The sequence below is a fragment of the Emydura macquarii genome, unplaced genomic scaffold, assembly GCF_026122565.2.
Source record: "Emydura macquarii macquarii isolate MOO-44397 ecotype Brisbane River unplaced genomic scaffold, CSIRO-AGI_Emac_v2 contig_499, whole genome shotgun sequence".
In the NCBI taxonomy this organism is placed as follows: Eukaryota; Metazoa; Chordata; order Testudines; family Chelidae; genus Emydura; species Emydura macquarii.
In genome coordinates, this window is record NW_027130636.1 from 9621092 (window position 1) to 9648138 (window position 27047).

General features: G+C 40.9%; 1 protein-coding gene and 1 long non-coding RNA gene across 3 annotated transcripts in view; one reads left to right on the forward strand and one right to left on the reverse strand.

The window, feature by feature from the left end:
• The window catches only part of LOC137147018 (vertebrate ancient opsin-like), a 125188-nt gene that overhangs the window by 1049 nt on the left and 97092 nt on the right, over positions 1 to 27047 (reverse strand). The gene's annotated exons all lie outside the window — the stretch shown is intronic.
• Positions 1467 to 21818, forward strand: LOC137146992 (uncharacterized). Of its 2 annotated transcripts, XR_010918123.1 has the most exons (4): positions 1467 to 1631; positions 2441 to 2540; positions 17537 to 17685; positions 21380 to 21818. It is a non-coding gene; the product is annotated as an uncharacterized lncRNA (long non-coding RNA). The 2 variants fall into 2 exon arrangements; XR_010918124.1 differs by lacking the exon at positions 2441 to 2540.

A 27047-nucleotide genomic window follows, 5' to 3' on the forward strand; every position in this document is an offset into this window, starting at 1 on the left:
TTTACAAGGAAGAGCTTAAATAAGGAAAGGGAAGAGGCTTGACCAACATAGAATCCTAGAAGTGAAGGGTTGCAAGGGACCTCAAGAGGTCATAGGGTCATACATGTTCCATATATGCATGGAAATGGGCAGGGGAGGATGTGAAAAGGGACATCAAGGCTGGAGTTGCTGCAATTGAAGGGTTGAAGTATAGTAGGAGATTACTACAACTCATTCCTATGCTGGATATACAGAATATTTCATTATTTTATCTCTCAAAGACCTTTAAATTACAATGTCATATTGTCCCATTATGATTTTGTTGGCTGTAAAAGCCCTTCGTTTTTTCAGAAATGTTCACCATCTATTTAATTACAAGTCTGGGGAAGAGCAATAATGTTGAGTGTGATACCACTAGGCTTGTGCAGTGTAACAACCTAAAGGAATGTGGGCATTTCTGTACCGTATATCTATCTACCTGTTGTAGCCTAATTTATTTCATCCACTCCTGACTAAAAGGCTGTGTTCCTCAGATGGAAGAACTCATGGCTAATAGTTTATAGGCTTTATTATAATGACTATGTAATCAAAAGCAAAATGCATTCATTCAACCATGGTCTTAAAAATCTGCCAGAGTGTGCTAACGATACTGGTAAATCAATCATACTAGCCTGTGGCTAGCTTATTGAAAAGATGGTGGGCTTCAGTTAACTGAATATCAGAGCAAGAGTGTCTGCCTAATTTAATCTTATTGAGGAAATAAAAAGGAAATTAGTTTACTGGAGTTAAACCTTCCAGAAAGACTTTCTGTTAGCAAGTATCTGTTACACAGTTGATTTTTTTCAGATGTGTGGCAAAAAATGTAGGGCACTGGAGACTACAATTTGTCCATGAAATGAGATTTAAGGCAATTACTACCCATTAAACAAATTAATACTCAAAACATGCCAGATTGTTGAAAGATCTATATTTTAATGAGATTTTTTTAAAGTCTTTAGTTCTGTGTGAAATTGTTTTTCATTTATTTTCAACCAACAGGAAAACCGTTGAATTTTAATTTTGGTAAAAAGCCTTTTTCATTTAAAAAAAGAAGTGTTTTGTGCTATATTACAGAGGTCAGCTATGTTTGGTTTCTCCATTGCTGTGGAAAAAAAAAACCCAACAAAACAAAAAAACCCTCCACTAATAGCACTTTAAAGTCTTCTCTCTATCAACTAGAGATGGGTGAGATCTGAAATATTAAATTACCTGAACTTGAAAAACTCTCAATCACTTCACTGCATACAAGGAATATTTTTCCCCTCCCAAGGTGGGGAATAGGGTTGAATGGTTCTTTACAAGTGTCACAGGGTAACTGGCCCATTGAAGAGTTGGTCCAGTTCACCTGTGACTAATTAGCTGTCTGATAGAAGGCACCTGATGTTTCAACCTAGGCTGTGGTTAGGACAAGGAGGATGAAGAGGCAGAAAATTAGTGGGGTGGGGATTCTCTGGAGCAAGCTATATGAGTTTCTCTTGAGAGAGCACAAATTGGTAGCTTCTTGGAGGGAAAGAAGAGCTGGTCTAGTGGAAGAACTGAGGAGCGTTGGTGGATCAGGACTGGCTGCAGCTGGGGAACTTCACCAAGTGGAAATTCTATGAGGCAGCCTCTAGGTAAAGGGGAATATCTGGCTCAGCCTGGGGCATATGGTGATCCTAGAGGAGCTCAGTAGGGGTAGGACTCACAGGTGAAGGAGGCCTGGGGAATGAAACACTGCAGGAGCCCTGTGATAAGAATTGCAGCAGAAAAGTTGTAAGAAATTTGGAGATGGGTCAGTGGGGTGGAGGCCCTGGAGTAGGTACACAGGAGTCATGGAGTAGGATTGTTGCCTCTTATGTAGACGACCTGGAGAGGTGTCTCTCTCCCAGGATAAAAGACAGGGACAATAGACTTGATGAACTGCTGCCTCTTTAAGATTTGTGAACTATTTCAATTTGAGGGACCTGGGAATTGATGCACATGTTAAATGTCTGAAAACAGAAGTCCTCTTCGATTTTGTAAAAAGGATTGCTTTCCTTTTGTGTGTGGGTGAAATGGCTGTTGGTCTGGTCTATGGGGAAAGGAGAGGCAACTCAGTTGGCTTTGGAAACTGAAGGGAAAAATGAGGTAGGATGCACATGTTGCACCAGCATCTGCCATTTGAGAGTGGCCTGGTGGGGAGGGACCCTGTGACAGAAACTTTAACTGTCTCTTGGTTTTCACAATTAACCTCTCCACTCTGGTTTTAAGACCTCTTGTTACTTAGTCTAAATTAAATCATGTCTTTTCAGGTGTTATGACTACAGGTCATCCACCATGAAGCTAGTGCAAAGAATTTGTGGGGAATAACTGAAGAGCTAAGGATGTTACAGAGAAGCTAAATTACTTCTTTGTTTTAATCTTCACTGCAGAGGATAATGGGGAGTTGCTTACTCCTTTTCAGCTAACAGATGAAGCACTGTCCGAGACTAAGGTGTCAAAAGAGGAAGTGATGAAACAAATGGATACATTAAAGAGCAACAAATCACCAGGACTAATATACAGTGGGTCCAGTTCCTTCTACATTTTTAGAGGTATTCCTAGTTCCTGCAGCATTGCCCATCAAGTATAGGGAGTACAGTTCTTGTCTTCTACTTGCACTGTAAGACCTTTAGGAGAGGGACCACCTTTTGTTGTTTTTGTACAGTGCCTAGCACTAGGGAATCCTCATCCATGTCTCCGAGGTGCTATGGGGATACAATTAAAAAATCTCTAAAATTGGACTGAATCTTTTAGTATTTCCACTGTGCAGCAAAGAGTTCTGAAGGAATCTAAGAATGAAGTGGCTGAGCTTCTAAGACTGTGCAATCCATTATTAAAATCAACTACTGTACTAGAGGACTGGACAGTAGCAAATGCAGTCATTTCTAGGACCTTTTAAAATGTAGTGATTCTAGCAATTACAGAGCAGTAAGTCTACTTCAGTATCTGATAAAGTGATTGAAATGATCACATAATCATGTTGTGACTTCTTTTCCCCCCCTTAAGTACAGGAAAATTATGCCTTCTAACCCACTACAATTCTTTAAACGTGACAACAAAATAATGGACAAAGGAGAATCGACTGGTATAATTAATGGGGGAGATTTTCACCAGGGACTAAGGCACCAAACTCCCAGTGACTTTCAGTAGAAGTTGGGTGCCTAAATGTGTTCAGTGTCCCTTGGAAATCTCCTGCTATAAGTCCCTGACAAGGCTTTTCAAGAAACCAAGTAGTCATGTGGTGAGAGGTAAAATGTTGTAATGCATTAGAAATTATTTCTACTGTTTTCTCTGAACTAAATGGTCAACTTTCGGTAGGGCTAAAGGTTAATAGTGGGATGCCACAAAGGTTCTGCGCTAATACCAGGTTTATTCAATCTGGAAAGGGGAGTGAAAAATGAGATGGCAAAACTTGCAGAAGACAATCCCTTCTTACTGCAAACTAGAGCTGGTTGTGAGTGAGTTCATGGGGGAGTTAAAGCTGAGTGACTGGCATTATGATAGTGTTGGAAAAAGTAATCACTGACACAGGCACATAGGATGGAATTATCTGATACACATTGTTGGATTCTAAATAACTATGATGACTGGGGGATGAAGGGGATGCTTGGGTGTCACCGTGGACAGCTCAATGACAGTCTGCTCAATGCTGACAAAAAACAGAATTGTGGGTGCATAAAGTCATGGAAAAGAATATAGTATACTAAACATATTTAATACCATTCTCGGAACTGATGGCATAGCCTCTTTGAGAATAATTTATACAGTTCGGGACACTATATTAAAGTTACAGCAGAAATAGAAGGGGGTCAGGGACATTCAATGACATTGAAAAGCAACATATTTTAAAGAAGATACATTTGTATTATGCTATACATTGACCTGTGGAGCTCAGTGCCTCAAACTGTTATTGAGGCTAAGAGCTTAGTAGGATTCAGAAAAGGATTAGAGATTTAGGTGGATAATAAAAACATCCCCAGTTAGATTAGAGGGGCTAATGGGGTTTAACAGAGAGACCCTCATGCTTCAGGGCATGCGCCAATCACTAACTGATTGGGGGTAGGAAGAAACTTTCCTTATGGACAAGTTATTCCATAGTTGTCCGTGTGGGGGGTTCTTCCACCTTTCCTTGGAACAGAAGGTCAGAGACAAGACGCAGGCCTAGATGGACACATGGTCTAGCATTGCAATTCCTAGCATATGTTCCTTTGTGACTATCACACTTAGTGAATGTGAGTTTCCTCGAAAAGCTGCCCCTGATGGATTTCTCTTGAATAAGGATGGTATTTTCAATCTAAAATTTTGTCAATGCCTGGAATACTACAATTCATTTTCTGCTGAAAAGACAATTTACATTGGAGCCTTTTGTCTTTGAATGTCTCAAATAATAGTGGAAAGTGAATGACGATCGGGCAAGACCAAGGAAAACAAGACAATGGGGTAGGACAGCAGCTTGGTGAACAGTGAAATAATGTCTTTGTACATTCTATTGAATTCCTAATCAAATGAATTTGAATAAGCTTACATCCCTTCTGTCTTTCTGGAAAGAGGCATAAAAGCTAAACTTATATTTGCACAAATGTTCAGGGGAAGCTTCTGTTTAACAGGTGTTTATAAAGGACAGTTTGTGGTATGTCAGTGCACCTTCAGAAACAGGTCCATGCTTACACAGGCATGCAAAATTCACTGATAGAAATGTTTAGAGCCCCAGTTCTAACTTTTGCATTCAACTATTCTGTCAGATATGCACAGCCAGCTCACTCAACATTTTTTCAGATGCACATAAAAAGGCATAATGAATGCATCTGAATGATAACTTGTATTTGTGCATAATATATTTGACTAAAAGTGATCATCTGAGTTAATTGACGACCCTTATGTGTACATGTAGTCAATCCTTTCCCATACAGGATTGGCCTTGCAGGATTGGGCACTAAATAATGCTCCATAATGCAGTTTGGTTCTATGTAAGCCAGTGTACAGTGTCAGGTGGGATGCTAAGGGAAAACGCAAACAATCACTTCCATGGAGATTCTGGACTCACTTAGGGTTGGTGTAAGAACTTATTATGTTACCATCATCATGCTTATATGTGTGGTCAGTTTGTATGGGATATATAATTACTCCTGTCAGTTAGTAAACACAGCCTGGAGAAGCTAAAAACTTGTTTATCAATTCTTGAGCCATCAAACCCGAGCATTTTCTTTCCTAAAGGGAAACAGATCACCGAAGTGTTACCCGAGCTATTGTTTGAGGTTATTCAATTAAATGAAGCAAATTAATTTGTTTTCTTAGTCCACAGGCCCAGTTTCACAAGTGAACAGTCTCCAGTGATAACATTTCAATAGACTGGTCTCTTTACAGTGACAGCTGCGATTTATGAAATTTTTCCTGAAATTAGCTGAGAATTCAGTGCTGAGTTTCTAGCAGCAGTCTTGACTGGGTCTTAGTAAATTGAGCTTTGCCTATGCTGTTTTGAATCTGACACAGTATGAATTGGTTAATTTTTTCATTAAAAATTCAGAAGTATACCCCTATCTGCTGGCTTAACCTACCAACTTTCAAACATCACTGCCTCAGATGGTCAGATACTAAGGTAATGAGTGCAGTCCAAGAATCTGGATAGCATACATTGCTAGGGCTCTAACCTTTGAGATGGAGCACACCTAATACACACCTTAATATAATTTCTTATCCACTTTGCATGGTTACAGAGTATTACGTGTTACAGAAATATACCGTCTTCAGGAACAGATTGCCTCACCCTTGTTCAGGTGCACTGAGAGTTCGGGAAACACAAGGAGTCAGGCATAGTTATGGTCTCTGTGTGCACTCAGAATTCCTTGTGGTACAAGCCACTTTCAGTGAGGCAGTGATGTTGCCCCATCTGTGATTGAAGCAGTGATGGAAGAGCTAGCCAGATGTGCTAGATGGAACATGCCACTTCAACATATAGGATGATGCTGGGGGCACACTTCGCCTGTGCTCCCGGGATCTCCATACAAGAGTGTCTCCCTGTGGCACGATTCTTCTGATAGCTCCTCCAGGTCAACCCAGAGTCTTCAAAGCACAATCTGCCTCTTGACTTCTCTTGTGCCATGCCACCAGCCCTCATTCAGGGATGGAAGTGAAACCAAGGGCCAGTATCCAGGGGCATATTTTGAAAACCACATAGCTTTTCTATTTAGAAACCAAAGGGTTTGGAAGCAAACAAATGTACATGGACATTACCTTGCATCGTATACAAGTTTCTTGAGATGCTGGCTTCAGCACTTGCTGCTATTGGCAGAGTATTTTACTTTTGGGCAACATGAGCATATGGGACTAAGTTCTTTCCTTTATAATGTACTCCTCAGCCATGGCTAGTTGGCCATATCCTAGCTGGGGTGAATCTGCCTAGCATCATTGGCTTTAGTGGAGGTATGCCAATTTACAGCCGAGGATCTGGCCTGTTTCATATATTTCAAGTCTATACGCCCCTAAATATGTAAGATAATGGAGACATTCAATCTTAATTAGAATGTATTCTGTATTCTTCTGTCTTCTACTTCCTTAAAAACATCTGAGTAAGATAATATAAGTAACTATCTGACCTTTTTCTTTACATTAGCAATATTTTTTCTGTTTTCCCACCTTATTACTCAGGAGCTCATATTTACTGGTGAAACTCTTATTGTGTGTTTGTTTGTAACCGTAGAGGAAATTAATGGCTTCCCTTTCAGTTCAAGAGTACACTTAATGGAAAAAGCTTCCTCTTATCTCGTTCGTCTCTTCAACCTTCACCTATTTCTGTTGCTTGGAGAATTTTTTATTCTACAAACATCCCTTATTTTTTCCGTTCTCTTCTCTAGATCAAAAATATAGAACTCTGCCAAAAACGGCAAAGTCAGAAGAAAGAGAGTAGGACATATAAAGGTCAGATCTAGTTAGAAGTACAATAAGCCAAATTAGTAAGAGGAAAAATTAGGGCTAATTGCTTAAATAAACATCCCCCATGTGGATTGTAATACCTTAGAAGGAAGCCCAAGTTATCCTTAACTGTGTTTTGTTGAACTTGGTGATTTAAATGGCTGTTTCCTTTCTAATTTGGCCTGTTTGGTACATACGAAATAATGTGAATTAATATGCACTTGTCTTACTATTTTAGCCTTCCACTTCTAGAGGGAAGATGGCTTTATAATTAAAGCACTGGAAAAGGACTTGGGAGATGTGGATGTAATCACTATTTCTTCTTCAGATTCCCTATGTGATCATGGACATGTCACATGATCACCCTGTGCCTTAATTTCCCCATGTGTAAAATAGGGATAATCATCTTCTACCCTTTGTCCCTATTAGTGTAGATTCTAAACTCCGACAGGGACTGGTACTTACTATTTGAACATACTTAGCACAAAATGCCCCTGATCTCAGATGGGAACTTTAGGTGCTGCTGTAATTTAGATAATTTCCTATCCATTGCCACTTATTCTTGCTTTCACTCCTGAGTTTATTATAAAACTAGCAAATTGCATATGTATCTTAATGTTTTGTAAACTTCATCCCTACCCTGTCTTCCCTTCTCCCACTTTTAGTGTCACAACTTCTTGACCAAATTGCACACAGTGCTGATTTCCAAATAAGCCCCATGGAGGGCTCCAAATGCAGACAATCCACAGAGCAGAGGGAGGCTGTGGTGAAAATTGTATGCAATCTCCCTATGCTGGAATGGCAGTGATGAAGAAACAAGGAACCAACAAGACCACTCTGACCTGTAACCTGGGTGTTACTTGGGAGTCCTTGACTCAGCCCTCTGAAGAGCCACACATCCAGGCAGCATAAAAATCTTGCTCCTTCTTGCTGCATCACCTCTCTAGCTCCAGCCTTTCTTCTCTGTCCACACAGCTAAAATTCTCCTCTGGGCCTCCATCTTGTTTTGATTACTGCATCCTCCTCCTCTCTGGTCTTGAAAAATCTCATCTTGTCCCATTCAAAATGTTCTGCAGAGATGATCACCTTGGCTCATCAGTTTGACCATATCACTTCTTTCTTTGCTTCCCTCCATTGGCTCCCCTTCACCACAGCAAACGTGAACTTCTTGTCTTTGTTATTTTTAAGGTCCTTCTCTGCCTACCCCACCTTATCTATGATCTCTGATACACAACTGAGACGTCCACTCCCTTCCCCACTGTGCAGATCATGCTAGACTCGAGTGCCCATTTGTAAAATTTTCCTACAAGCACCTCCAAGTTTTCTTTGTTGCCAGTCTTTATGCATGAAAGGGGCTCCCCAGAAGTATCCCCACAGCCTTTGTCATCCTCTGTCTCCCTCCTTAAAACTCTCCCCTGCTATGATGTCTGTAGAAAGCTTGGTAATGGCTTGGCGGTTGGAGTGGGGTGACTGCTGCGTATCACAGTGGCTTTTGTCTTGTACCTGGCATGATGGGGCTGAGGCCTCTAGGCGCTGTTGTAATACAGATGGATAGAGGAGCAGATGGATGCACTGATTTGTTCCTAGTATACGTTAATGTGACTCCCAAAGAAGTCCGTGGCAGTTTTGGGGTAGCTAGGGCTAAATTTGGAATCAGGAGGGTAGGGAATTGTGTGGATGTCCAAGTGTGTGAATCAGGGCTCCTTCCTCTAACATCCTATTTGGCTTTCTCCCATCTCTTCTTCTGCCTTCTCAGTGTGTAACATGCACTGCACTCTCGATGGATATCAAACGGATACGAGTTGCGCTTTGTTTTCACCAAATAGGATACACAGCTGCCAGGCTCGTAGTGATGCAAAACCTGCCTAGGTGGGGTGGGAAATCACAGCAGCATTTGGAAAACCCTGCTCAGTAAGGGGCAACCTAGCACACCAAAAATGGATTGGCATGATGCTATGCTGATTTTACCATATCCCTGGGCAGCTGCTGTTGCTGGGCCTCCACTGCAGCCCAGGCTGTAAGTTAAAGCTGCCCCTTGTTGGCCAGGGGAGAGGTACAAACATGTGGAAGTTCAGGATGACTCTCATCATGAGCCCACTGCACCAGCAGGAATGGCCTCAGCTCTGTACCTTTAGGGAACATACAGGGAGAACAATAGTCATTAGAATCCTCAGTGGCCTAGTGGACAGAGCACTAGACTGGGGCTCGGGAGACCTGGGTTCTATTTCTGGCTCTGCCACTGGCCTGCTGGCAACCTTTGGCAAGTCGCTTCCCATCTTTGTGACTCCATTTCCCCCTCTGTAAAGTGGGGTTAATGACCCTGATTGACCTCCTTTGTGCAGGGCTCTGGAACCGACTGGTGAAACACAGCACAGATTAGACACCCTTCTGTCACACTTGGTGAGAGCTACGTAAGGTCTCTTCACTTGCATGGCAGCTGAAATGTGGATCTAGAGAAAATGCTGAGCTCTTCCAGCCCCTGAGAACCAGGGAGATGGAATGAGTATGGAATGTCAGTAGTACATGAATATTAAAATTGGTTAAATGTGGCATTTGCAGTCACTATCTTTCCTGTCAAGGAGAGCATCTGTGTCTGGGGATTTAATAGGCAACAGCTAAGAGGATGTATTGTTTCTTTCACATGGGACATTTGGATGCCTAAATTCAGAGGTCAAATTAAAAGGTAAATAAGCTATCCTATTTTAAGGGTTGCCTGAACTATCAAGGGAAAGATCAACCTTTTCCCCCTAATTAATTGCATAGCTAGAATGTATTCCAAGTGACCTTTAACACCTTCTACTAAGAGATTGTTGGCTCAGATACATATGAAGAATGTTGTCTAAATAATGGGCTGTGAGATATAAATGTTTTTCATCTCTGGGTCCTGACTGGCAGGTCACTCATAGGTCACTTCTGTAAATGGGAGAGTGAAAGTAATGGAGACATGATTGGAGCATAAACAGCTCTCTTTCAGGTGAAAAGTGAGGAAGCAGCAGGGAATTCATTTTGATCCAGACCCAGAAGTTAACATACACGTGTTTTAACCATTTAAGTGTGTGCCTGCTGCTCATACATATTTACTATGTAAAGTCTAATATGCACTCAACCAAACTGACGTGATTATGTTCTGATGTGTAAGTTTGAACCTTGGTGCCTTTTCAATGTAGCTGAACAGATAAGAAGATATTCCAGAGACAGCTGATGCTTAATTACACAAGGGTCTAAAAAGCAGGCTAGGAAGAATAGGAATATTGGATATAAAAGGGGAGGAAGTGACCAGCAGATGATGAAATTACTATAAAGCAGGTTAACTAACTGAAAAACTGTACTCAGAGTAGTTATCTATGGTTCACTGTCAAATCAGAAGGAGCTATGCAGTGGAGTCCCGTGGGTGTCTGTCTGTCCTGGGTCTGGTACTAATTTATATTTTCATTAATGATCTTGGGTAATGGAGTGGAAAGCATGTGTATAAAACTTGGGGATAACACTGAATTGAGATTTAAAAAAAAAAGATAAAAGGTTTAGAAACTCTGACCTATGATAAGTTTTTAAAAAATCTAGGCATATTTGGTCTTTAGAAAAGAGAACTTGGAGGGAGGGGGGAACCTGATAATAGTCTTCAAGTATGTTAAGGGATGTTATAAAGAGGACAGGTGATTAGTTGTTCTCCATGTCCACTGACCTATAACCTCAGCTAAGATGGAAAGAACAAGCTAAGTAAAGTCTGGTGAATATGGTACGTGGGGAGAAGGTGGACTTTGGTGACTATACACTGGAAATATGAAATGAATTTGCTGCATTTCTTGCAGCTTTTTCCTGTTGGCAGAAAGCAAACACGTGTGTGAAGTATTTTTGGTACAAATGTTGGCAGAAAGCAAACTTGAGAGGCTTTTATACACAAATGTTCAATTTGTACACATTTGTATTTGAGCCAGAGGTGATGGTTATAGAAATCTGAAACCCAGAGCATATTGAGAGCCAGCCAGACAACTTAGTACTATCTTGCTAGGCACAGCTTTGTTTTTATGCTTTTGCAACATAACATGAGTCCATTCATATTAACCAATAGGCAGATCATTTACTGCAGTTAACGCGAGGTTCAATCTTTCCCTTAGATACATGGATTAATGTTGTGTGTTGCCATATATCTTTTAAAATATTCATCCTATGTGTAAGAGCTAGAGCAAATGTATGCAGTGATTGGCTCCAGGATATGGGAGACAAGGTGCGTGAGTCTTTGTTGGACCAACTTCTGTTGGTGAGAGAGACAAGCTTTTGAGTTTATACAGAGCTCTTCTTCAGGGCTGGGAAACTTATTCAGAGTGTCTCAGCTATATACAAGGTGGAACAGATTGGTCCCATGAAATGTGTTAACTACTTATGCTAAACGTTCAAGGTGAAGTGGGAAGCTTGGGGGGGAGAGAGGGGTTCTAGTGGGGGTTTTAGATTCTTGTAATAAGCCATAAATCCAATGTCTCTAAGGTCATGATCTTTGGTATGTAGCAAAGTGATGATGAATTTAAACTCCCAGGCTCATCTTTTGAAAGTGTTGTGCAGGCTTCTTTCTGAGGATGAGGACTGGGAGATCAGATAGTGTGATTCATTTGTGAAAAATGTTCATCCACAGATGATAGGGTGTCTTTGTTTATCATTTTTCTGTGGGAGTACATGTCTCATTTCATCCACATAGCTGCTGCTGTTGGGGCATTTAGTGTGCTGGCTGAGGTACACTGCATGTTGCGGTGGGCATGTGCAGGACCTCAGGGACCTTGAAAGGTGTGTGATGGGGTGTGTTGATCATTGTAGCAGTGGAGATATGTCTGTAGGCTTTGCATCTGTTCTGGAAGAGTCTGGTGCTGCTTTGAGTTGTGTTGTAGTCTGTGGGGAGCTTGCTTCTGAAAGCTTCTTTCTTACCAACAGAAGTTGGTCAAATAAGAGATTGCCTCACCCACTTTTTCTCTTAGCTAGAGCAAGCATCATACTGGTGGCAGTGATATGAGAAGTTTCTGCTCATGGCCAAATATAACCTGTGGATGCTGTGCCTTGCAAAGCATGTTAATATTCTGCCAGCAACTCAGACTTATGTAAATGTGGGTGAAGTGGAAGAATCAGTCAATGTAATATTTAAAAAATGCAGTGGAGAACTCCAGGAGATGGAAAGACATGCTGTTGTGCCAAAGAAAGCAGCCTTCATTCTGCCAACTAATTAATCATTAACGAACAGTGGTGGGTGGAAATGTCTTATTCAATGGGAATTTCTTATGCCCCAATAAACATAACTAGGACAATTCCCAGAGTAAAATCAACCCATTCCCAGCAGTTAGACTGAATACACTAAAGTCTGTTTCTAAATGACAGTAAAAGATGCTTAGAATCCATATTCATTTTACACAATGAAAACTGAAAATCTTAGCCAGAGAGCCTCTCAGTTGTTTGGATTTGCTAGAGACAGGAGAACAAATTATTCTCCTACTTACCCTTATCCAAATCCAGAGTAATTTTCCTGAAATCAGTGAAGCCATTCTGGATTTATGACCATTCAGTATTTGGTCAAGGAACTGGGTAAATGCAGAAGACATGATCTCACTTCCTGTGGATTCATGGTTCTGTGCTATATGGACTTCCTGGAACTGTCTATATTTCTGAGGGCCCATGTATAACTCTAAACCTGCTTGTATTCCCGTGGGTGTCTTTCTTTCTCTGGCCTAAGGCCTATGGTTGGACGGACTTCCGCTATATAAGTATGTACCAATTTCTGCCTATTGATTTTAAATCCATTCTTGGATTAGCCATGTCTTGTAAATGCTAACAAAATTCCTCAGTTTGCAGTAGTTGCATGAAAATCCTTAAGCAGAACATATGAGCGCTGACTACACAGTACAAAAGAGATTACTCGAACTTGTCAAAACTCATAACTTTTGGTTTGTAGGAAATGGCAGAATTATTAAACAAATTTTCCCCACAGGAGTATTTATGGTGTGTGCTTGACATTGACACATCTCATAATATTTCAATTTCAATGAAAATGGCATTTTTGTCTAAAAACCAAACAAAAAATCTTGACAAAAGACTTCACCATCTCTTAGAAACTACAATTTCTAAACATGTTCAGAAATTATGGTTTCTAAGAGCTGGTGAAGTCTTTTGTCAACTAAGTAGATTGACTAAATGATGTTGTTCAATATCTGTAGAAAAATAAACCTGTAGTTTAAGCTACATACTCTGAACAGCAACCAAGGGATTCAGAAGCAAAGATAATCAAATACAAATGCTACTGGAAGAGAAACCAAGTATAATAACAAATGTAGTGAAACTATATTAACTGGCTAATGATGCAGAAATAAGACTCATCTCCACAAAGAGCAACAGAAAACATTTTTCTAAAAAGATGACTGATCTCTAGGCTCCTATACTGGTGCCTACTGGTCACTGACATATGGTGCAGGGTATAATAGCCTTCCATTTGTGCTCTCTTACACCTGGGATCCTGTCCAGTACGTGCCACGCCAGAATTAGGGGAGCACACGGTGAGCAATATGTCACCTTCCCCAGTTCTGCATTCTCCTTACTGGCAACCAAATATCTTACCTTGAGTTTGGTGGGAAAAGGATTGGGCAGCAAATACATTGGAAAGTAATTGCTTAAGTAGTGATACTTGTTTGGATTGCTGTAGTGCCCTCCTGTCCCCAACAGAGCTGTAGTGTTGCAGAGAGAGCCTGGGTAGGTTAAATAAGTGGGATGTAAAATAATACTACTGCAGCAATGTTGCTATTTGAAGAAAAGCAAACTGAGCACTAGATGATTGTGCAGGCAGGTCTGGCTGGCTTATTGCCAAGTAACAGTGGCTTTTTTTCCTCCCCAAGAGGTAATATTTCCGCTTTTAAAAAGTCGGAACGCTTTCAAATACTCAGGAGCAAGTACAGCATTGGAAGTGGAATTGCATGTAGTGGGCATGCAACCAGCAGGTGAGCATCTACGCCTGTGCCCTGCAGTACCGAAACTGATCTAGATGGCATTCAATTGACTTGGATCCCAGCAGGAACCCTTTAAAACAGTTTCTCACCCTGCCTTATGTCAGGGTAAGATTCCTCCAGGGCGGAGATGATGCTCCAAAGTGACATGGACCTGAAGTACAACTGCATTGGGGAGGAACCCTTTAAAATCTCCTCTTCTGTTTTTGCAGGTCAATGGTCTACAGATGACTCTTGACAGATAAAGCAAGGTGGAATATAGTTGAAGTATGCGGGGTGGTGGCATTTTGGTGTGAGACTGACTGGTCGCAGTGTAAAGAATTTATGAACTCTTAAGCCATGGTTGTGCAGGAGACAAGATTTTTCTTCACCTCCATCAATCATCCTTGCTGTTCCAAGAAGTGGTCAACCCAGGATACCTCTACTAAGAATAGTCTAGTTGCCAGCTGTGAAGACTTTTCAGTCTTCATTGTGGCTATGATTGCTTGGCTCTGAATGGAGTTGTCTGTTTCCTGTGGTGGCAGATCCATATCTGGGTGGGATGAATATGAAGTATTCCCTGTCTGAGTTTCAGCTACTGTCAATTGCTGAGATTCTGGAAGTACTAGCAGAGCCTTGGGTACTTGGTTGAACATATTTAGACTCTTTTTTACTAAATGTCCCAATGACAACTTCTGTATCTCATGCAATCTTGCTGCAGTGGGTGGAAGTTACTAGGGCTTCATGTGTTGTCAGTGTCCAGTCTAGACATAGCAGTATATATTCCTTTTTTAAGAAATGAAGTGGGATAAGGCAGAGGGAAATAAACTGTAAGGAATAGAGCTGTAAGAACTGAGGGGGTTTTTGTTTTTGTTCATTTGTTTTCTGCCCAAATTGGGGAGAAAAATAAAATATTGTTTTGGGGCGAACAAAATACTTCGTTAAACCCAAAACAAAATTATTTGAGTTTTTGTTTTGAGTTTTTAAAACCTCCTTTGGTTTTTTTTTTCAAAAAAAAAAAAAAAAAAATTGTTTAAAATTTTCCGAGAATCAAAATCAAACCATTTTAGTTTTGAAAATGTCAAAATGAGACAGTAGGGTTTGGTGGGTTTTTTTCAGAATCTTTGTTCCAGTTTAAAAAAAATTAATTTGACACACTTGCAGAATATTATGGTTGACCTTAATATGCTTTTTGTGTGTGCGTGCAGTGCGGGAGGGAAACATTGGCTGAAAATTTGCCCCAGCTCTGATAAGAAATTAGTCTTTTAATACTGGAACATCCCTTCTCCCATTTATGTACTTTCACTGTCACTTCCTCAATACATTCCATTCCATGGGCTACTAGGTGTTTGCTATCATCCGGCTCCAGTGTTTAATTCTCTGCTTCTATAGACTCAAGTGAGTATTTTTTTTGGCCATCAGTGTAACATAACGGATTCCCTGTTATATAGATAGCTCTTTATGAACATCTGTACCTCTGTCATTAATTAGCAACATCAGGAACACTGAAAATGGTTAAATCCTTCCTGCCAATGCATTCCATTGTCCACAGATAATAGTGATAAGAAGCATGCAAAAATCTAATTATACACTCATAGAAAGGAAATGTTAACTTTGATGGTTGGTCATTAATTATTTTCCATCCTTTCATTTCTTGTCCAGTTAGTAAATTCTTCAGTCAATTAAAGAAGCTCTGACTAGCAAATTAACTCTGCTACGCTATTCATGCAAATTGACTTTTCCCTTTATATGACATTCTTGAGTCCTGTGAAAGTTGACTTATAGGTAACTTTTGTGTTTGAAGAATACATGAACAAAAGAGTGTTTATACCTCCTAATGTGATGTGAAGTTCATTCTTCTGAAATGTTTTTCCAGGGGCTGGCTGCCCTCACTTTTAGGTGGTGGAGGGGAAAATCCTAATAGTATCATGTGTCATCTAAATATATGCCCAGATGGCTATATGCTATGTAAAGCATGCAACATGCCATACAAACATTGTACCTGTTAAGTATGCAAGTGAATTTTTTAGAGCTGAAATGATTTAAAATGGCTTCCTACTCAGTTGCCAGCTCTTTGCATTTCTACGAAAAATTGCCAAAGTGATCAGTCCCCTCTCTGAGAGAACAGGCTAGATCATGGTGTAGCCAGTCCTTGGTGTATACGGGATATATTCCCGTTCAGAGACTTGTTCATCACTCCTCCTCCTGGAACTTTGAAACAAAAATCTATGCTGCTTGTTGCTTTTATAATTCCTCCTGTTCTGCAGGGGCACATCCTACCTTGCAGGATCGATTTACTGAAAAACTTTGAGTTCCTGTTAAACAAAAATAAATAAATAAAAACAAAATCTTCATAAGATGGGAGGAATTTTAATATGGCCTAAATAGCAGCAACCAATCAACTTAAAACAGTTCTCAGAGCAGTCTTGAGAATGTTTCTTGCACCAGACATCTCGTGTTTGTTTTGCCTCTTGTTTTGTAGGGGATTTCCTATGTGTGGGTGAATTCCACTGAATAACACTGGGTTCCTATAAAAGATAATGTGTGCCTACAGAATTAGAGGAATTGTAAGAATCCAGAGCAGACTATTTTCTTGCACATTGTTACTATGCTGTTGGAAACACTTAGCACTATAGCAAATTAACATGCTGAGTCATCCATGGCAGCCTTAAGGACTGTGCAAAAGTGAGAAATAACTTTAAAATAAAGATCTTGTTTATAACTTTGCTAGATTACAGAACATTCACAAATATGCTTCAATTTTGTATAAAAGCGTGATTGAGCTTAAATGTGAATGTTGACCTCGCCTTATGATGCTTGAGACTTTTAGACTTGCACTCCAGGAGGTTTAGCTGCATTATCCATCAGTTTTAATGGAAGGATTTGGAGAATTGATTAGGCCTCCAACTCCCTTACGAGGTTTGAAAAACTTCAGCTCTGCCATCAACTCTGTATAGAAACAGCCTTTCTGTGAATCATTCAATGCTGCTGCTCCAGTAGAACTAGATTTGGTGGGGGGACAGAGAAAATTTCTGGAGAAGTTAAGTTTTTAGGCTGAAACACTCTAACTGAAAGACTCTGGACAAAACTTTTCCATGAAAAGCGGACACTTTTGGGCGGGGGAAATCCAACTTTTTGTCAGAACAGTTTGGAAAGAATTTTCATTCATCCCTACTGTCTAATAAATACCTTGTTTCTATGTGTGCAAGAGAAGAATAATATATGGAGTGCATTGCACCACCTTATGTTAGGTCATCTGAAACTAAACATTTCCTTTTTAATAGGCATGTGGGAACCTAGTGCAGGAAGCATTTTCCACAGCTATGCTATTTTTATCTTTTACATTCCTCGGTGGCTCTCTCTGAAATAAAAGTGTGCTTCAAGGTTCCCGTAGCCCAATGGAATTTCTGACTGAAGTTAGATGTCTTGAGAAGCCTAGACAGTTTTCAAACTCTTATCCAATTAAGTCAATGCAAGCCATGGATGCTCAGTACCTCTGAAAACCAGATCACTTTTTTTGATGTCTTTAAAAAGATTAACGTGCCAGAAATCGAGCACTTGAACAGATTTTGCCCAGTCTGTTCACATATATGTATTTAAACATCAGGGACTGAAATCAATGGGTTTTTTTTGTTTTTGTGTTTGTTTTGTTTTTACAGGAATTGGTGTGGTGAAGTAAACTTCAACATCTGAGACTAAATAGCACCAAACAACTCAACAAGGTTCTCAAACTGTGCACAGAGAAGTGTGGATTAACAGCTACCCATTTGATCCCTGCCATGACTTCAGACATTAACTGAAGATTCAGGTAAAAGTTGTCCTCAAATAGTATTTGTTAAAAGAATTGAACCTAGCAAGAAACTCCACATACAACTGTGAGGAGGGAGCAGGACCTAGAATAAATGCTAGGTATGGTCGCCAAGTAGGAATTCACTTTTGTCCAGACTACTTTACTGTAGGATTAATCCTGAATGATGGTGATGGCCTTCTGAGAAGTGCTAAACATCCTTGAGTCCTAGTGAAGTCAGCAGAATTTGAAAGCACTCGGCATCTCTCAGGATCAGGCCCTCATGCCAGGAGCCCCCAACTGCTTTGTTAAAAAGGCCTCCAATAAGAAGCCCAACATATCTAAATCACTGTCACATAGGTACTCAGTTCACAGCAAGCTTTAGGCAGTATTGCACACAATTTTAGTGACATCAACTTGGCCCCTAATGAATGATGAGCTGGTTCCATGAGAGAGAAATGTTATGTGTACTATTTCTTTATATCTATAGCAGGAAGCCAGACAGGATAGGGCTAGAAAATTTTGGGAAAAGCTCTACAGTGATGCACAGACTGAATAAATGTAGGGAGAATTCTTTATTGTAACATAGTTCTTCATTCACTGTTGGAAGACAATGGCTTTTACCATTGTCCTATAGTAGAAAAACTAAATATCTATTTGCTATAGCTTTGTATTAAATAAATGGAATTCCTATTCAGCATTATCTAATTTTGCAATGTAATGAATAGTTCTAGTAATTGCCAAAAAATTTTCCTCAGAGAACCAACATAGAGAAAGAGAATGTCATTTGTATGTGAACAATGTTTCTCTAAGTAACACTTACTATCAATTCAAACTATTCACTGCATTTCAAAAGTAGGTAATTTAGCAACTAGAAATGCCATTTATTCAATACAATTTGAAAGATGAAGTGTTGTTTAGATCTTGTTCAGTCTCCAAATCTGCAATTACCATAAGCGAACTAATTCCAAACATCTCTCAAATGAATTTGCCCTAACAAAGAGAGAGTAAAAAAGAGAAAAAAAGTTAGTACAAACTATTAATCCGACTCCACTACTAACCTATAAAAAACCAGAAAATAAGCACTATCCATTTCCTCTCTAAGTGATAGCCCTATAAGAAGCCAATGAATATGTCAGCAATCCACTAGCTAATAAAGTGATCGTATTGAAATCAAAGCAATCAGTGAGCCCACCTACAGCAAGCACATACAAATTAACACAGCACTACCAACCTCAAAAGTGAAAATATCACACCAGACTTAAACAAAAAAAAAAAAAAAAAAAAATCCTGATGTTGGCCCAAAAGTCCTGAAATTGTTTTAAAGGTTATATTGTTTTTGGTCTGTCTTTTGATTTCTTTTCTTGTCTATCTTTTTTGAACTCCTCCCCTGAGCATCTGCAAGACATGTATCAATTAGTATTGGCAACTCTTCCAGATTTTAGAATAATGACTTAATTCTGTGTCCTCCCACCCAGTCCCACATTCGCCCATCCTGTATCCCAGCAATTATGCTCCCCCAGCCTCCATGTTGGCCCAGTGGTCTCCTAGCACATATCTGCTCTTTCTGTCACTCCAGAGCTCTTCACCTCCTTCTCCCGGGCCAGGGGCCAAGTGCAGTGGGGCCCTCTTCTCCCCTTCCCAGGACTTGAGGGGTGACTTCAGGGGTTCTTCAGTCCTGGAGCACAGAGGTGGGGAGAGAAGCAGACAGCAGACTGACTACTCGTGGGGGGGAGGGGTAAGGAGCAGGGGGAAGGATTAGAGTTGCCCTGAGCTGCAATGCTTTTTCTGCTCCTTGCCTTCCCCCCGCCCCCTGAGAATCTGGGAACTGCTCATTCTTTCCCTCTCTGACCCAGAAATTCCTCTCTGCCCAACAGGGGGAGGGAGAGTTCTGATTGTATCCTGTAGCCATCCTGACTGGCTGCCCTTCCCAGGGAGGTGTGGAAGTGGGTATGATAGCCAATCAGAGGGGATTTTCCCTGGGCAGGGCTAGAAATGATGTGAGGGCTGGAACTTCCCATATTATCCCCAAACTGACTCCAGCAGGGGTCAAAATCTAATTATGCACGATGAAAATTGTGCAAGAGTTGGTAACATTGTAATACTAGAAAGATCTTTGCAAGTAGAAAACTGGCTTATCCCAGGGCTCAAAAGAGACCAGCTAGAAAAGTGCCACGAAAACTGAAGTTCCCCTGGAACTGAAGGCCCCATTTATTATATGCTTAGACTAGGGATTATCAACAGTGGATGACTTGCACTCCTTTGCATGGTAGAATCCCCGCATTACCCCAGCACAGGTGAAGCTGTGGTTGAAGCAATCATACAAGTGCCTCTGTGCACCCTAGAAAGATAAATTCTGCTTTGGCTCCAAGGTCTGTTCTACACTACAGTTAGGTTGATGTAAGGCAGCTTACGTCGACTGAACTCTAAGCGACTACATTAAAATGTAACTGGTCTACGACACTAACTTAACTCCGTCTCTTTGAGAGACGTAGCGCTTAGGTCAATGTAGCCAGGTCAAGCCAGCGTCAGGGTACATGCTGTGTTGCTGCCTTTCGGAAACCGTCCCACAATGCCCCACACAGACAGTTACTTGCACCGCTTTGCTCCTGATAAGGACATGCACGGCTGACACAAGCAGCGTAGTGTGGACCTGCAAAAGTGATGTAATTACTGCAGTGGCTGTATGTCGATGTAACTTAGGTCGACTTCATTTTGTAGTTCAGACTTGCCCCAAGTAAGCTGGGGGAAGTGGAAGAGTGAGGTGACTGACGGGTGAAGCTCCTGCTTAGGCACAGCTCCACCGTAACTTGTTGCTAAAAATAATAAACGGTTAGCTTAAGGAAACAAAAGGAATCCAGACAGTCACCTGCACTCATGTCTAGGGAAAAGAGGCAAGTCTGGTAGAGTTTAGTCACACACTCCCTCTTTGCTCCTGCTTGGTTTCATGTGCCATCCAGCCAGGGGCTATTACCTGTGTTAGTCCCTCAGGGTTAAAGAGATCTGTCTGTCACTCACACAGCCTTCAATATCATGGGGCACTGTCACAAGGGGGAATGCTGCTTCAGGATTCTTAAAGGTTCATTGTCTCCTGCTAGGCAGCTTCTGTTTTCAAAACAATCCTCCCAGCAGTTCCTATCCCTGACCATGAGGGGAGAGCACTGAAGCAGGTGTAGGTCAGTCTGTCACAGCATCCTTTAAGCATGAGGCAGTTGGGGGCGGAGGAGGTATCTGGCAGTTGTCAAAAGTGGCTATTTAAAAAAAAAAAAAAAAGTTTTTCATTTTGGTGTCAAGTCTTTGAATTAAGACTTCTGGAAAAATAAAAGTAGCAACTCCTTTGAAAATACCATCTTCCTGAGCCATTGTACCACTTGAAAGGCAGAGCTGTCTGAGAGCAGAGTCTCTGAAACAAAGTCAGAGCTAATGCAATATTAACCAGACAAGCAGCCTGCTAGAACAAACTGAACAGAAAATAAGCTACCAGGCCTTACTTTACAGTTGAAGACTTTAATAATATATATTTTCCCCTCTACTGCCTCTCATATGAGGGACTCTAGGAGGATTCAGTTTTGCTTGTTCATTTCTCCTTTCAATACGTTTTTGTTTTGTTTTGTTTTTTTAAATAAAGATTTTGTTGAAATATTTCAAGAAGTACCAAATTACAGCATCACAATGTAACTCGGCAGCATTAAAGCGAGGGTCATTTGTTTTGTAGGACACAGGTTTCCAGGGCTAAATGCGGGCTGGTGAAGAGCCACATCCCCATAGAAGGAGCACGGGGAAATGGACATGATGGGGTGATCTCGTGCTTGTCTTTCCTCTCCATAGGTGGTGACTAAAGACAGGGGGCAGGTCTTTGGCCTTGCCTTTTCCTCACAGTGCCCTGGTTATTTACCAAGAGTCCATCGGTGCAGGGCTCAGAAGAAGACAGAAATTAAAATTAATGACCTAAAATAGCTCTTCTCCACTTCTAAGTGTCACATCTTTCAAGATCATCTGTGGCCCCGTCACAGCTAGAGACAAGTGTTGTGTCCCCTGGTAGGAAACTGGGATCAAGTTTGAATTCATAGTGCAGTGAGGTATCCAATAAAGTTGTGACATTTTGCTATCTAGATGTTATGATACCCAGGATCTTATCCTTCATGTTCCAGGCCACAGGCTGGGGTAATTTTAGAAGGGAAAATACTACATTTGGGGGAGAAAAAGAAGAAACACTTTTTTTTTTTTTTTTTTTTTTTTTAAGGCAACTCTTTAAAGTGGCTAAGTATTTTGGAATGTTAGAATTGTATCTAGATGAAATTTTATTTGAAATTCTGAAACAAGTATCTAGTGGGTTTTCCCCCTCCCCACAAGAAACCACAAACTTTTGGAAAAAGCTTCCATTTTTTTTTTTCAAAATGTTCTGCTTTTTGTCAAAGCCAAATTTTAGAAATTTCAAATATTTATATATTACCCCACCCTTTTCTCTCCCTCTTTTTTCTTTGTCTCACTGATTGCAATGAATGATATACAGAGTCTTTCTTCATTTTCATTTCCCCCTCCTTTTTTTTCTTTTCCTACACTCTTCAACTTTTCCTCAACTTTGGAAAAGTCACAGTGGCAGAGTTAGTGTACTTTTTTTCGTTCTCTTGCTAAAGTAACTTTTCCAAAGTTTGAGGAAGTTTAGAAAAGTTATAACAAAAGGAAAAATGGATGGGCTAGGGGGGAATGAAGGCCCTATATATAGTTCATTTTATATAGCACTCAGTGCTAAAAAGGAAAAGAGAAAAGGGTGAAAAACCCCAAATCTGAAACACTCAGTGAAAATATTTTTCCATGTTGTTTCAAACAGCACTAGTTGAGAATAAATCAAGTGGAGATGAATCAATGGGCAAATGATGCAGTGTAATGAGCCTGTGATAAATTGCATAGTAATGATAAATTGATTGCAACCCTCTTCAACTTGCCATGTATGGATGTGATATGCTTTTGGTGTGTATGGATCGGTCTTAAGCATACATATTTACATTCTCGCTATATGTAAATGTAACTCCTTTGCCAAACAATTCACTTGATTCCCGTGCTCTAATAGTTTCATGCTATGGCTCTCAACTAATTTGTAAACTGGTTAATCCTGAAACATCCCCAATAGGGTGTGTCTTCACAGCACAGTTAGCTCGAGTTATAACTTGAGTGTTACACCCAATTCAATGCCTCTCCACACACACACATCTCTGGTTTGGATTAAGTAGTGCTTTAAGATCGAGCTAGCTAGCACACAGACAAACTGTGCCTATCTATAGTGGAGAGCCAGAGTGAGGGTAGTCAGCTTCAGTAGTATTACTGAGCACACTCGGTCCGTATGAGCAAGTTCAGTACAAACCAAGCAGCAAATTGGGGAGGGGCACGTGACCCTGCATGTGCCCCCCTGGCCCATGTCTTGCTTCTGAGCTAGCCTGCTGGGAGAATGGGGTTGAAGTTGAGGGCTGCTGATGCTGGAGCTAGTAATGTTATGTGGATCCAGCATCTCCAGTTAGAAGTCAACATCTGCCTATCCAATCACTCTGGACTGCTAATCAAATCATTTCGTGTAACTCCAGTGTTTTGCAGTGTGACGGCTCTCATGCAAGCTAGCCTAGCTTGAGCCAAATAACTTGTGGGCTAAATTGAGCTGCCTGTTGAAGTGAAGACAGGTCAATAGTCACTTCCTTTTTCATCCTCTAGGCAATCTTTCAACCTCAACTCCAGACAAAATATATATCACATATGACGTATTTTGAATTATCAACAGAAGCTTGCTTGCAATTTTAGGATTTTTTGATCAAACTATCCTGTTAGCAAAGTATAACCTTGCTTATTGCTAAGTCACAAATGCTGTTTAACTGTGATGCTTATTCTTGTATGTAAGAAAATTGAATAAAATAATCTTATGGATTATTATTCAAATGGATCCGCCATTTTAAAGTGTACCATAAAACTTAGATGTCAGCCAATAAGATAATACATTTGGCCTTATCCGTTATAAGGTTAAACATCAATCAACCAGATGATGAGGTTTAAAAGAGAAATGGTAGCTCGTTAAATTGGAAGCTGTTTGTATCTAGGATGTCTCCAAAAAAGGAAAGTTGTTCATGCTCCCTAAATGAAGATTGTAGTTCAAAACTGGTGCAAGAGGAAACCCCTTGAAAGATTTGACTCTTCTCAGTTATCAGCAAGATGTTGAGGAAATAACTCTGATTTGCAAATGATATTTATATTTGCAAGATCAATACTTTTTGGCCTTTAAAGAAGTTGAACAATCAGGGGTATCAGTTCTTTTCTGAAGCAGCTGATGTGTACTGTCTCAGCAAGTTGACTTTTCAAACTTTGCACTACGTTAACTGCCTGTCAACTCCAAGAACTCTCAATTTGATGGGATTCAATTGTATGTCTAAATCCAGAGAGAAACAGAGTCTGGTGTAGGTCATAGGAGAAATCACAAATGTTCAGGAACTGAGGTTAAGTATTTAATGTTAGCATCTGCCAGGAACAGATTTTTTTTCAGAAAACATCTGGCAAATTATTTCACAGGGAATACTTGGAAAGTGCTTTGTCAAAGGATGGTCAGTTAGCAGAAGATGGCAGGAACTGGAGAATGGCTGCCAAAATAATTCTTTGCTGTGAAAAAGCAACACAGTAAGAAAGAGAGATGTATCTGGGGGAGAGAGGAAATATAGGAAATGGAGAAAGGAAGACTGGCTGCAGATTTGGGTCACAGATTTGGGTCCAAGTTGGAAATATTTGCGTTCCATAGATGCTGGGTCATTAGAGTCTACAAGTGATATGTAAACCTATGCAATCATAAAACTGTAAAGCAGCTAAGTTTTTGTGCTGCATGTCAAAGAATTGCTTGGCAAAACTAACCTGCTGAGATACTTAGGGCTTGATCTGGCTCTCACCGAAGTCATTGGAAAGACTCCCAACTCCCACTGAGATCCACTCTGATGTCTGTTAGCCAATGACCGTCTTTTCATTGATGTTGGGCATTTAGAGACAGATTTTCTACAGATCGTTCTCAGTTGTGCATACCTATTTTTGATCATGCTGCTGTGTATAAATAGCAATTTCCAAATATAAAATGGGTAGCCAATTGCATCAGTGTTCAGTGGTATTCAGAACCACAGCCTGCTTGATTTCTAGCCCTCCATGGTCTTGTGAACCCTCAATGCTTGCTGCCTTTAGTGAGGATTGTGAAAATCAGGTCCTGAGTGTCCACAGGTACTGAGAGTCTACAGCATCCATTGTCTTCAAGTACTCCACACCTTTTAGGCTCAATTTGAGTATATAAGAAGGGGTGCACCGTGCAACTTCTACAAGCACAGATTGAGGCACCTCTGACAATCTGACTTGGAGCTCATTAAGTCAATGGAGTCTTTCCTTGTGCTTCTTAACATGCCATGCAATGCCTTCAGGTATTCTATTTAACTGCACAGCATAATAATGACTTCAACCCACCAATACATCTCTGAATTAGAAAGTAGACGAGGGGATCCTTCAGAACATGGACTGATAACTCGGGCCTGAATCTTAACATAAAATGAGCGTGACTAGAATTATGAGGCCTGAAAGCAACTACATTCCCAGAAGTTTGGAGTTATATGAAGTCCTTCAAGTGATCGGGATAATTCATAACCAGCTCCTCTGTAGCATGGGAAGACCATGGGATTGTGATTGCTTTTGCACCAAAAAAAAAGTCTGTGGTGGGTGATTAATTCCCTTTCTGGTGTGGGGTGAAGGCAGCCTAGGGGGCAGCCAATCGGGGCCTGGCAGGCTTATATAAAAGAAGCTGCATGGCCAGAAGCAGTCAATTGCTTCAGAGAGCCCAAGGAGAGAGGCCTGTGTTCTTTGGAGGCTGCAGGAAGGTAGCACCTTGGACAGAGCAGTTGCTGGCAGAAACCGAGGGAGCTCCTGGCTGGCTGCTGGGACATGCTGGCTGGAGGCCCTGATAAGAGGGTGAAGGTGTTGGGGCTGTGGGGAAGTGGCTAAGGGAACTGAAAATTCACTGGTGGAGAAGTGAAGGAGAGGCAGCAGGAGGATGCTAGCTACAGGGTCCCTTGGCCACGACCCAGAGTAGTGCGGTAGGCCTGGGTCTCCCCCATTCTTAATGGACTGTAGAACTGGGAGATTCCGCCCCCCCTCCCCAGAAGGGGGAAAAACACAGATGGTACGGCCCAGCTGGAGGGCTGAGTCAGGCAGAGGATGCTGAAGTACTTGGACTGAGGTGGGTCTGCAGGTGGAGATGACGCCAGGAGAGGACACAGCAGCCAGCAGAGCCAATCCTTGAGATGCCGAGCAGGAGGTGCTGCCATGGTGAGTGAACCCTATGACAGTCATTACCGAACCTTAGAAATACCACGGCAACATACAGTGTCGAAGGCTCTGCCCAAGCTATAGCTGGGGTAAATCCTGGCCCCAGTGACTTCAATGGAACCAGGACTTCAACTGAGGTATTTAACATCTTATTTCGCAGGATAACCATATCTAGTTTTACTAATTACTAAAACACCAACATCCTGTATTTAATGTCACCCTCCCCTGAACAGCTGGAGTCTCACTAAAGCAATGGCCATAAGAAAGTTGAAAACACAAATGCATTGAAGATTCCTTAGAAACTAGGAAGCACTTATACATCATGTATTAGAACAAACTATAAAGATGTTTAATATATTCAGGAGTAAAGGCACAGGGACCAAAATACAGTATCAGAGAAAGGAGGAGACTTGTGGTGTCTGTCCTGGAGACTTTACTTCCTAGAGCAATGAGGAAAACACAATGGGTAGATGATGCTGACTCTTATTTCTGCATCTTTTCAGGTAGGCTGTGACAACGCATTCAAATGTGAACTCTCTCCTCCTTTCAAGCATTAATCAAACAAAGGAAACAAGGCTTAGTAGGCCTCTTTCATCCTCTCATATCAGATTTATTTTTACTATCAGAAGTGCCACAACATTTTACTGTTTCTGAACTCTTTACCATAACAATTACAAAAGACAAAATCACTAAACATATTCGTACTTACCTTGTCTTCTATTCATGAGCATTCCACGGCTTCCTCCAAAGCAGCCGTTCTTCAGCAGATGGAACGTTACCTTGAATCTGCACAGCATTTTTAGTCTTCAACTCGCCTCAACTCACAGTTTCCATTTAACGGGCTGGGAGGAATTGAAGACTGAAAATGACATACAGGGCAATCAAATTCCACTTCCCTGGATGACCTAGTCCTGACACTGGTGTCTGCTGTGTATAGCTCTACCTGGAATTTTTATGGGAAGAAAATTATGGTGAAGACTGCAGAGGAGAGACTTGTTCATATTGAAGAAAATATTTGGTGCTATAAATAACTTGGATCTATTGGTCTGTGTTGA